At 46.2% G+C, this 12,286-nt stretch overlaps 1 protein-coding gene across 5 annotated transcripts in view; it reads right to left on the bottom strand.

The window, feature by feature from the left end:
* The window catches only part of DIP2C (disco interacting protein 2 homolog C), a 2,321,522-nt gene that overhangs the window by 1,234,864 nt on the left and 1,074,372 nt on the right, over positions 1-12,286 (bottom strand). The gene's annotated exons all lie outside the window — the stretch shown is intronic.

Raw genomic sequence — 12,286 nt, forward strand, 5'->3', positions numbered from 1 at the left:
GTCATCAGTCGGATGCTCTTTACTCTTCCTTTATTGCATTGAATCCTTTTATTGTCGTTTTGATGGTCTGCAGTAACTCCCATGTGGTTATCTGTAACCATTTAGTAATTTAGTATTTGCTCCAACTTGGAATCTTGGCATGAAAATTGTTGCGAACACTGATGAGGTGAGTCTGAACAGACTGTGTTCATATGGGATTGCATGAAAAGCTTCTTCTGATTTAGCAGAGAAGTAATTCTCTCTCTTCATCCGAGTTATCAGTTGCACAGATCTCTTCTTCCTCAGGTGAGCATCTGCTTTCGGGAAACCGTCAATATTCAGAGCACTTTTCGGGATCAAAAATGCTGGAACGTGGATGTTTACTATCGTGCATATGCCTCCCCAGTCTCTTGGCAGTCTGATGTATGCTTTGGATCCAAACGCCCAATAAAGATCCATAATCACTGCAGTTCCATGTACCATTCCTGGAGCGTCAAAAACTCGTCCACAGTTCTGATTCCCTCCCATCTTCCTTGTGCCGTTATTTCTGAAACAGAACTTTGGGCTTTCTAGTGGCACTATCTGCAAGGGTCCTCCTCTGTCTTCGACCCATGTCAGTAGTTTTGCAAGTTTTGGCCATAATGGCTTGCATCCATTTCGCACAATGTTGATGGTTGGCTCGTAGTGACCGAAGACCATCCATGCTCGGCATATCACTACTCCTTTCTCCCATCCGTCTAGTGAAAGCACTACTCCCCAAATTTGCATTTGGCCTCAATTCTTCCATCTCCGAGCTTCTTCTGGGGTTTTTCCTTGGACATTTAGCTTCTGATTTGCTTCTCTTCTGATCTCTGCTCCTTTAACTCCAGGCTTCTCATATTTGATCACAATGTGTTTTGTCTTTCCATTGTTTCTTGTCTTTATGTCCTGGACATAATCGTCTTCATTTGGATCAGTTGCTTCAGTTGCCCATTTCAGAGAGGCATCACTACCCATGAACTGGCCTCTGGTCTTGCACATTGCTACGTGTGACATACAGTGTGCTGTTTGGACATCGATTTCTACAGCTACGAAGATCTTGGACTTCCCCATGCTATATGGTAGGAGTGCGCAAACAAAGCATTCCCCCTTCTGAACTTCGTCTTCCAACTTTTTTCATGTGCTGGTACCAAACATTGTTTTGCAGATGTGCTGTCTAGGTAGTCGTTCAGTTCATTGTCATCTCCATGCATGCTTCTCTTGTTTCTTAGTGTTTTCTTGTAGTTGGCTATGACTACATCGCTGAATGCATCTGTATGGCTTTTTCTTGCTGGAGGATTATCAGGTATCCTGGTCCATGGTGCAGGCCTCCTCATCTGTGCCATTTGAGTGGACAAGAGTCTGGCTGCTCTTTCCCTCTCTTCATACATCTTTCTCCTACTGGTTAAAAATGACCATGCCAACCAGCCTGAAACTGGTCCGGTGTATGGTTGTATTGTAGAACTGGTACATGTCCCTTGCGTTGGAATATATATGCTTGGCAATACAGTTTCTGCAGTTTTGTTCTTCAGTTCCTCCTGTAGTTTCCTTGCTCTGGCTATGTGCAGAACTAATGGGTCTACTATCAGTTGTGTCCGTGCAGAGAGTTTCTCAGAGTTGGTTCTTGTTTTCCTAAGAGTTTCTGATATAACTGCTTCTGTTGGTTTTTGTTTTAACTCTTCTTGTTTTCTCACAACATCTGCTGTGGAGTTTCTTACGGCAGGCAGCCTCTTCTTTTGGTTTGTGGTTCTGCAGTCATTGATCCTAGGCCGGTTTCGTGTGCATTCAGTGTTTGCATGCGTGTAGTTGTCAGTGATGTTACTTCATTCATTCCTTGCCGACCCAATCTCTGGCTTTTTTGTTTGTTAGTGACCAAAAGTGTGTGTATCATTGCTAATCACATCCATTAAAGTTAATTCACTCCACCGTCGGATCTTCTAGGGACTGGAATGACTATATAAGGTCTGGGTGCTTTTGTGGGTTTTATGCGCCCATCATTAGGTGGGTGCACTGAAATTGGAAAGCTTTGTGTACCAATAAAGAATGCAGTTCTGATCTTTAATGACAGTAAAACAATGATGAATATGATGCAAAGGTACGTTATGCCCCTGTAGGTCAGGCGACAGCATTTTATTCCAGAGAAGCGGGGTTGCCTCTCTTCTTGTGGGAGGACCAGATTGCTGCTCTGGACCCCCATCACGATCATTCGCCAAATGTCAATGTTATTAGTCCCTCAACCAATATCGTCTTCCGAGTTCTGAGCTTAAGAGTGTAAGATGTTCCACAAGTGTCCCCCCTCTCGCAAGTGACAAATTGTCACTTATGTCAGGATACAGTTCCTTTGTTAGACTATGGGAAAAATCAGAAATAAAATAACATTTTAGTGTGTCCCTTTACTGTGCATGTTAAAAATAGGTAAACTCCTAATCCACTCCTCGGATTTGCTTCAGTCCTGAGGACATAGTGTACGTTGATCAATGCGGAGGACTAGGGAAAAATAGCAACAAATAGGACACAGAGTTCTTGACACTGCTCCCTTGATCTGTCCCTCGGCGGAAGGCTTTTAGAAACTCCTCAGATAGCTCCGCTGATGGTTAGAGAGTTCCACTTTGAGCACGATTCCGTGTAGGAGCATTCCCATCTGCGCAATATTAGCTGGGTCTCTGATGAAAGTGAGGACGTCAACATCAATTGGTTCCCCCACTAGCTCTGGAAAGTCAGTGACTAGGCGAAAGAGAATATTATGGGCCAACCTGGTGTCTTCTGGTGACAGGGACATCCGTCCTGTCTTGCTGAGGTTCAGGATTATATGTTTTCTCCTAAATGTGAACAATGTCTACACTGTCCGGTCTCATGGAGTGCAACTAGAATTATGATTTTATTTAAAAGATGGCTTAAATGTTCTGTATTTGCTGGGTCTCTGAGGAATGTGAGTGTATCTGTTGTTCTCCCGATAAGAGTTGGACAGTCTTCGATTATGCGAAAGAACAGTGTGTTGATGAGCTCATCTATTTCCGCCTGTGTTGGGAACATTTGATTCTTTCTCACTGTACTCAGGGAGTAGGATACATTGTTCGGCAATGACAGTGAGGAGTTGTCTTATTGTCTATTCGTTTTTAGGATCTTGTAGAAAGTCAGTGACACTGGTGAGCCTACCTACCAATGTCGGGTATGATCTTAGCACTAGGTCAAAATAGGTGACCACATCCTTGGCGATGTCGCTATTGTGGGACACCATAAGTGATTCCGAATAGGGTTTCGGTGTGGAAGGAGTCGGGATACTGTGTTTGCTTCCAATGCAAGTGTCCTCGGTCAAAATTGCCATATTCTTTTCTCAAAGCTTAAGTATGCCTCAGTTCAAGGTTCAAAGTCATCAGACTGTGTTGTGGCTTGTGCGTGCAATTTTCTTCTTCACCCTGCAACTAGGATGCACAGAGTGTCTGTTTTTTATGTCCTTATCCCCTTTTTGCTTAGAGGAAGTGTCTAATTTAAGCCACAATTTGCAAAAAGTTCTTTGTCTGGCTGGTCATGCGTCCTTCCGCGTCATGGATCTCGTCTGCATGTGCTGTGGTTCTTCCCCGTCGATTCCTCTCGTTGGGGTGCAGGCAGGGGGCCTTCTCTGATGTAGGGTTTTATATTGCAGAGAAAAATCCAAGCTCACTGCAGACGGAATGCAGTCCTCCACTGTAAAAGGACGGTTGAACCTTGGCTCGTCCCACTTTTTCCTTGTATGATTCTTCACAAGGATGGCGTCTCCAGGTAAGACGCGTGGAGCACGTAGACCCTGAACTTGGTCTGTTGTAGTGTCTCCTTCTGTGCTGCTCTGCACCCGTTTCGTCATCGCTGAAGCTGGTCTGAAATTAAAGTAAGGCAAGATGTCATGCAGTGCAGATAGATTTGCATTTCAGACCCTAAAACCTCTCCTGTTGACTGGGAATCACATCTGGCTCTATCTTGGGGTGTCAGAGGAGTTCTCATTCTTCTTCCTGTGGCTATCTCGTGTGGCGTAAGATGATGGACGGACCTGGCTTGGTTCTGAAGTGCATACAGTGCCAGTGCTACCATCCCTTTTTTAGAGTAAGCTTCAACTTGGCTATCCTTTACTTTAACAAGCAGTTGAGCTTCTCACAGATTCCATTACCTTGCGGATGATATGCCAACGAGAACTTGTGCTTTATACCAAGCAGCAAGCTAATCTGCTCGAACACTGCACTGACAAAATGAGGGCCATCATCTGACCTCATGAACTTGCACCCGCCCCCCCCCACCTGCGGAACACTTCTCCCACTATAAATGTGGCCACACAGGTAGAGTCTTGGTGTGTACATGGGCCTGTGTCAATCCATCTAGAGAATGGACACACCACAACAATGAAGTATCTGTACCCGTTACATACTTGAATCATGTCGACGTAATCGACATGAAAGTGTTGAAAAGGCCCATTTGGCCTTGGGATGACTCCTCTCATTACTTTTAATGTGTGCCCCGCCGTGAATTGCTGACAAATTATACAGTTTACCATAAAGAATGCATCGTGCTCTGCTAAATTTGGTATGAAGCAGTCTTCTGCGAGTGTGTTGCTGCTAGGTTCTCTTATGTCATGTGCGCCGGGTAATTTAACTGTCCAGCGCTATTTTTAACAGTGCTACAGGCATTACTGGTTTACCAGTGCTGTCTTGTCGCCACAAGCTGTTAGACGGGTTTAAAGAACACTCTCAATGTTCCCACAGGTTCTTCTCTTCCTGTGGAGCCTCCCCTTGGAGTTCCATTAGCTGTGTTTGCCTCAAACTACTGTAACTTTCAGGTGCAGTTTGTGTAACCATCATTTGCTTGTTGGCATGGATAACTTCCACTTCCATGATTGTTTCGCTTTTGAATGCCATACACTTGGCTTCCGTGTCTGCTGCTTGATTCCCGCGTGAGATCAAATCTGCCCCCTTTGTGTGGGCGGCGCATTTCACGACCGCTATGCCCACTGGGAGCTGTAGTGCCTTGATCAGCCTATTCAATAAGGCTGCGTGCTTGGCTGGCGTGCCGTCTGCTCGGAGGTAGCCCCTTCTTTTCCAGCGCGCTAAGCCTGCATGCACCGTTGACGTCACATAGGCGGAGACACTGTACACCGTTAATTCCTGGTCTGCGTGATTGTCAATGGCAAGTATATACCAATAATTCTGCAGCTTGTGCTGAATAATGAGATGGTATTCGTGCACTAAGAAGCACTCAAAAATCTCCATTCGTTGTGTGTTTCATCACAGCAACGTATGTGTATCTTTGCCCATCATTTTGGTCGATCCTCGAAGACCCGTCAATAAAGACGATCTCTCCTTCTGCCAAGGCATTTTCTTTCACCCATGGGATTTCATCATAGAATTCTTCATAATTTGCACAGTCATGTATGGGCTCTCCTTCAGTGACTGGCTTTGCTATGAACATAGCTGGGTTCACTATCTTACATCGGATCATTTAATCGATGGATTTGATATGATCACTTCATAAGCAGAAGCTCTCCGAGATGTCAATGTGCCCTTTGGTTTCTCTAGAATGGCAAATAGCGAGTGCTCGACGTACAACGTCATTGAGTACCCCATTACAATGGTTGTAGCCTTCTCTATGGCGAGCACTGCGGCAGCTAAACATTGTTCGCACAGGAAATGACCCCTCATAACTGGGTCCAGGTTCCCACTATAGTATGCCAGGGGCTTGTACCCCAATGTGGTTCTCTGTGCGAATACTGCTGTCCTAACGCTGACATTTGTGTGTGAAAACAGGTAAAATTCCTCTGCATAATTGGGGATCCCTAGAACTAGTGCTGTGCAGATGGCTCTTGAGTTCAGCAAATCCTTTCTCCATGGTCTAAGACCATTCAATCTTTTCTTTCGTCAGTTGGGCCTTTTTTAGGGCCTGAAGTAAAGGTTTGGTGTAAGAGCAGTAGTCGAAGACCCATGCCCTGACATAGTTGCATAGGCCTAAAAAGCTCTGCATCTGCTTTATCGTGTGTGGCTTAGCCGTGTTAAATATGGCTTCAGCCCTTTCTGGGGTCACTTTCGTTCCCTCATGTGAGATCAGCTGGCCTATGTACAGCACATCTTATTGAAAATATCGTAACTTTTCTTTGTCAACCTTATATCCTTTCTCAGCCAGTATAGTGAATAGCTGAACAGAATCGTGCCTGCATTGTTCTTCTGTTGTGCTACAAATTAAGATGTCATCCACGTATTGCAACACAACACTTTCTAGTGCAATATTGCTCAAATCCATCTGCAGAACTCTGTTAAAAATAGGAGGCTCACAGTACCCCTGTGGGAGCCTCGTGCTTTTCAGATGCATTTGTCTGAACGTGAATGACGTCAGATCTTGTGAGTCACGGAGAAACGGGATTGAGAAAAATGCATTTTTTAAGTCAATCACTGTGAAATATTTTGCCTCAACGGGTATGTTACATAGAATTGTACACGGGTTAGGGACTAGAGGGAACTCAGCTTCAACAATATCGTTTATTGGCCTCAGAACTTGAATTAGCCTCCATGACCCCCCCTTTACTTTTTTTCACAGGGTACATTGACGTATTACATGACGATTCTGACGTCACTAAGATGCCTTGCTCTATCATAGCAGAAATTGTCTTAAAAATCCCCTCATCTGCCTCTCTGGACATGGGATACTGTCGGGCTCTTGGTAGAATTGCACCTGGTTTCAGATTAATTTTCACTTCTCCAACCCCCTTCAAGAGGCTTACGTCATACGGGCATACTGAGACAGGCACCTTGGCTATGTCGTGATCAAAATATTCAGGACGATTTAGTGCAAACATCATTCTCTGAGGTACTTCTCTTTTAATTATCCTTACCCAAAAGGTGTGACTCAGTTCCACCATTGTCTCTCCTACATCTGTTTGCTCTGTTGGCTCTCATCGTCATAACCATCAATCAAGGCCACTCTCCCTTTCACTGCAGCCATGTGTATCATCAAGGGAAATACTTGTCCCTTCTCTTAATGCATCGGTATTCTGGGTCTGAATAAGAACTCATCAGGGGTTCTCATGATTTTGTCTGCATGGCCTGGCAATCCTATCATAAGCACATGCATACCATATGCGAACATTTCTGGCTCTAATGGTATGGCCCTCATGGCTATGTGTCCTGAGTATGCTCTAATCATTTTGCATACATTTGAATAGTGCATTCCTGGAGTGGAACATACTATGCCCTTCTCCGTGAATGAGATTGTCATGTTTAACTTTGTCATTAAATCTCGACCCAAAATGTTTACTGGGGTCTGCCGAGAATATAATAAAGGTACATTCATTTCTCATTCTCCTATGGAGATTGGAAGTGCATTTGTGAAGGGAACACGACTGGTAGCTCCTGTAAAACTATCTATGGCCTCGCCGGACAAGGAAAACTTGCCTTTACGTATGCACGAGCGTGTTGCACCCGTGTCAACTAAGAAGGAATATTCTTTATCCCCTATAACGACATCCACCGTAGGTTCCCTGTGAGGGTCTGGTGTCACTGATAGGATAGAACACATCAGGGTTTCCAGTGAGCTGTCCTAGTTTATATACAAATTTGGCCCACTGTCAGCCGGTGAATTTCCCCCATTCCCATTGTTACTCCCCATTCCAGGGTTCGTGGTCAGCCCTGTGCTCATCGTCTGCGATGGTTGCAGCAGTGCCTGTTGAGATTGTCCTTAAGGATAATTCCCCATGCTTTGCGGTTGCACCGTGTGATTCTGTGCACCACCCTGCTGTAAAACTGTAGGTGGATTTGCTATGCCTGCTCCTGTTCCTTGGCCGTTCTGCATCATGCCTTGATTTCTGCATGTGCGCGCCAAATGCCCTGTCATTCCACACAGCTAACATACTGGCGGTGGTCAGATCATTTGCCCATTTGACATATCTTGGTTACCATTTTGCATATTTTGAAAGCCTTCTTGATTATTTTGGAAAACTCCCCGATTGCTCTGCCATCCTCTTCCCCTAAATTCTCTTCCCCTTGGATAAAACCCTGTATTGACCTGATTATTCTGCTGTGGACTATCCACCTGCTGCATGCTTGATTCAGCTGTGCTAGTTTTCATGGCTCCCTCAAGAGCATATTTTGACAATTTCTTTTGCACCAATTTCGCTTCCTCACCTTTTCGTGTTGCTTCCTTTTTGCGATTCTTTTTCTGCCGCAGTGTACAATAATGTGCAATGGTCAACTGTATTTCAGCCCAAGGCTTGGCTTCAATTCCCACCAATTTCTTGAGTTGTTTCTGTACCGGTTCTGGCAGCCCTTGGCACAATATATGGTAAAACACAGGTATAGATTTTGTCCAAGATTCATGAATCTCAAGCACCCATGCGTCTTGAAAAGTCTGTATGTAAATTAACGGATTTTCAGACTCCTTCGTCTGAGGAGGAAGTGATCAGCAGAGCGAAGAGAGCGAGAGGGAGTGTAGAAAGAGAGAAGGGAAGAGGGGCAAGGGGGAGCGAGATCATGGAGAGATTTGAAGACTAAGCAGAGAAAATGAAATTTAAGTTGGGAGTGAAAGGGAAGCCAGCCAAGGGAGTATCGGGAGGCAGAGATGGAATCTCGGGAGGTGAGGAGACAGAGTACGGATGGCAGAATGGTAGATAGATTTGGGTGAGTTGTGAAGTAGGTAGACCAAAGAGTAAGGAGGAGCAGTAGAAGAAGCGAGAGAAGATTAGGCAGGAGATTAAAAGTTTAGTGGCATGGAAAGTAATTGAGGGGCGGACTTTGCGAATATTATAGAGGTGGTAGCAACAGGCACGAGAGGTGAGAGATATGATGGGAAAAAGTGAGAGAGGAGTCGAAGTAAATGCCTAAGTTGCGAGCATGGGGGGAGAAAGTAAGGTTAGAGGGAGGAAAATGAATGAAAGGAGAGGGAGGGGGAAGGGAGTTGGAGGGGAAGAAAACTACCTCCGTTTTGTCAGAGTTAAGGGAAAGAAAGCAAGAAGACATCCAGTCTTTAATGGCAGTAAGACAGGAAGAGAGTTTAAGGTGGAGGTCAGGAGAGAAGGAAGAGAAGGAAAGAAAGAGCTGTGTGTCGTCAGCATAGAAGTGGTGAGAGATGCCAAATGAGGAGATGACAGGGGCAAGGAGGGAGGTGTAGAGTGAGAATAGGAAAGGGCCAAGCACCGAGCCTTGGGGTACTCTGTATTCCAGAGGCTGGGTTGGAGAAGAGCGGCCTCCCCAGGAAACAGTAAAAGAGCGGGAGGAGAGGTAAGAGGATAGCCAGTTGAGTACGGAGCCTTTGAATCCGAAGGAAGAGAGAGTGTTGAGAAGAAGGGGGGTGATCGACAGTGTCAAAGGCAGCTGAGAGATCAAGAAGAATAAGGACAGAGGATTGCTTAGAGTGTCGAGCGGAGAGGAGGGAGTTAAGGATGTAAGTGAGGGCTGTTTCAGGAGAGTGTTTAGGGCAGAAGCCAGATTGAGAAGGGGGAAGGAGAGAGAGATTAGAGACAAAGGTTGAGAGCTGCGAGTAGGTGAGGCGCTCAAGAAGTTTGGAGAGGAATGGGAGAAGTGAGATAGGATGGAAATTAGAGGTGAGCAGGGGATCAGCAGAAGGTTTTTTCAGAATAGGAATGATAGTGGCATGCTTGAAAGCAGAGGGGAAGGTGGCCGAGGAAAGGCAGGTGTTGAAGAAGGAAGCTAGGTAGGGAATAAGAAGAGGGTAGATTTTAGGAATAAGAAGGGAGGGGAAAGGGTCAGTTGGAGCAGACGAGGGGTGGGCTTTGGAAAGGAGGATGGAGACATCAGAAGGGGATACAGGGGAGAAGTCAGTCATGCAGGTAGAGGGGGAGAAGGGAGAAGGTGGAGGGGGGAGAAAGAGGAAGAATTGATTTTTTGTTGAAGGGTAAGAATCTTGGAGGAAAAGAAGTTTGCAAAGTCAGGGGGAGAAAGGGTGGAGGAGGTTGAGGGATCAGGGGTAGGAGGAGAGAGAAGACGAGAGAGAGTTTGGAAGATGCGGCGGGGGTAGGAGGCCTGGGCTTGAAGAAGGTTAGAGTAGTAGGAGTGTTTAGCCGAGGAGAGGCAAGAGTCATAAAGGGAATGGTAAGAGAAGTAGGATGCTTGGTTGGATAGCGAAGGAGATTTGAGCCAGAGTCTCTCAAGACGTCGGAGGAGACGTCGCATGGAGAGGAGCAGAGGAGAGAGCCACGGTTGAGAGGGTTTCCGGGTTGGACGGAAGAAGGAAAGGGGGTGGAGTAGATCGAGTGAGGAGGAGATAGAAGACGAGAGAGTAGAAAGTGCGTCATTGGCCGATAGAGAAGAGAAATCTTGGAGAGAGGAAGAGCAAGTTTCGAGAAAGAGGGAGGGATCAAAGCTACAAAGGTCACATCGTGAGAAGATGGAAGGGGAAGGCTTAGGGGAAGAAGGAAGGGGAGTAAGGGAGAAGGAGAGTAAAGCATGATCGGAGAGATAGAGAGGAAGTGTAGAGACTGTACTGGAGGAGTAGGAAGAGTTAAAGATAAGGTCAAGAGTGGAGCCAGAGGAGTGAGTAGGAGAGGAAGGATAAGGGGAAAGAAGGTAGGAGTCGAGGATGGATGAAAGGGGAGAGGAGTGAGGGGGAGAAGGGATGTGGAGATTAAATACGCCGAGGACAGTTAGAAGAGAGGGAGAGGGAGAGATATGAAAGAGGAGGTGATCGAGGTCATCATAGAAGGAAGAGAGAGGGCCAGGGGGTCGACATATGATTAGAAAGGAGATTGGGTGTGGAGAGGAGAAGGATTTGTAAAGAAACTCAAAATAGGGGAAAGAAGGAAGAGATAGAGAGGAGGGAGGGGAAAGGTATTTGGGGTGGAAGAGGAGGCCAATACCTCGTCCACGGCCAGCAGCACGGGAGATATGAGAGAAGGAGGTGGAAGAGGTAGTTAGGGAAGCAGGGACTGCAGTGTTGTGAGGAGGGATCCAGGTTTCAGTAAGGCAAAGGAAATGAAGGTTGAGACGGAGGAACATGTCAAGAACTGCTGCTGCGGTATTATTGCAGAGGGCTCTAGCGTTCCAGAGACCAATGTTGATGAGTGAGGAGGGTTGGACAGTGGGGGCGGTAGAGAAGATTAGGACGGTGAGAGAGGGAAGGTGTAGTACTGGAAGAGTGGGGGAGGGGATTAAAGAGGGGAATGGACATGAGGAGGAGGGAGGAGTAGGAGAGGACAGGGGAGGGGCATAGAAGGAAGAGGGAGGGGGGAAGGGTAGAGAGGACGGAGGGGAAGAGATGTGCCTGAAAGCATAACAGGGGGAGAGAGAGGGAGGAAAGGGATAAAGAGGTAAGGAAGGGAAAGGGATGTAGAAGGAGAAGGAGGAGGAGGAGAGGGAGAAGGTTCCCTCATCGCTGTCTACCTGGCAATGCCCTTAGTCTGTCCACATAGGGCGGCAAAGACAACCCCCTCTGACCGTGAGATACTTCTTCATATCGGTCAGGCTGTGTGGCTGACTCTGATGTTCTCGGTGCAGATTTGCTATTGTCTGACCACCTTATTCCTTTTTCCCTTGGGAGACTTTCGCTCCGTCCCTCTTCCTCATTTTCCTCGCGCTCCTCCCTTTCGGAGTCAGACATTGTCTGTCCCCAACTAGTCCCCAACTAGTGCCACTTATTGTATCCTCTTTGTTCCTACTTATTTCTAATCCTTCCAGGGATAGCTCTCTATTCCCACTACTTCGTGTGACATCCTCAGTGTCATACAGCTGAGTGCTCTCCAGGCGCTCGTCTTTCCCCCTTCCCTTGGGGTATTTGTTCTAACCCCATTTCATCATATATTCTATCAATCGTTTCTCCGATGCTTATGGTGTCGAAGTCATCGTTAATATTTGCCCTAGACGTGCCTGGTACTGAATCGTACTCAAGAAAGAATTCTTCGATGTCTTCACAATCTACAACTGGAGCAGGGTGTTTAACCTCTTTCCCCAGATATTGCGTGCTCTCTGTCTTCACTTACGTTCTACATAGTCAAATTCTTTGCGTTTCCTCGCCTCTTCTCTGACCCTATCTTCTTCCTTTCTCTTTTAATTTCTACGTTCATCTGCCCTTCGAATTTCCTCATCCCTTCGTCTTTTTATTCTTTTCTCACGTATCCTTTACTTTTCCTCTAACCTTTGCTGGTTCTCTCTGTCTTGGTCATTGGCTGCTCTTGGTCTGCGATCGAGCTGTTTTTCTTGTTCTTCGCGATATAGCTGTTCTCGCCTTCTTATGTCTTTCTTTCTTATCCTTTCGTCTCTCAACTCCTTCTCTTCCCGTTTCTTTGCGTCTCATCTAACCTCTCTTTTTGTTTCGCGTCATCAATGCC

The sequence above is a fragment of the Ambystoma mexicanum genome, chromosome 2q (genome assembly GCF_040938575.1).
Source record: "Ambystoma mexicanum isolate Mex_15411 chromosome 2q, UKY_AmexF1_1, whole genome shotgun sequence".
NCBI classification, from domain to species: domain Eukaryota; kingdom Metazoa; phylum Chordata; class Amphibia; order Caudata; family Ambystomatidae; genus Ambystoma; species Ambystoma mexicanum.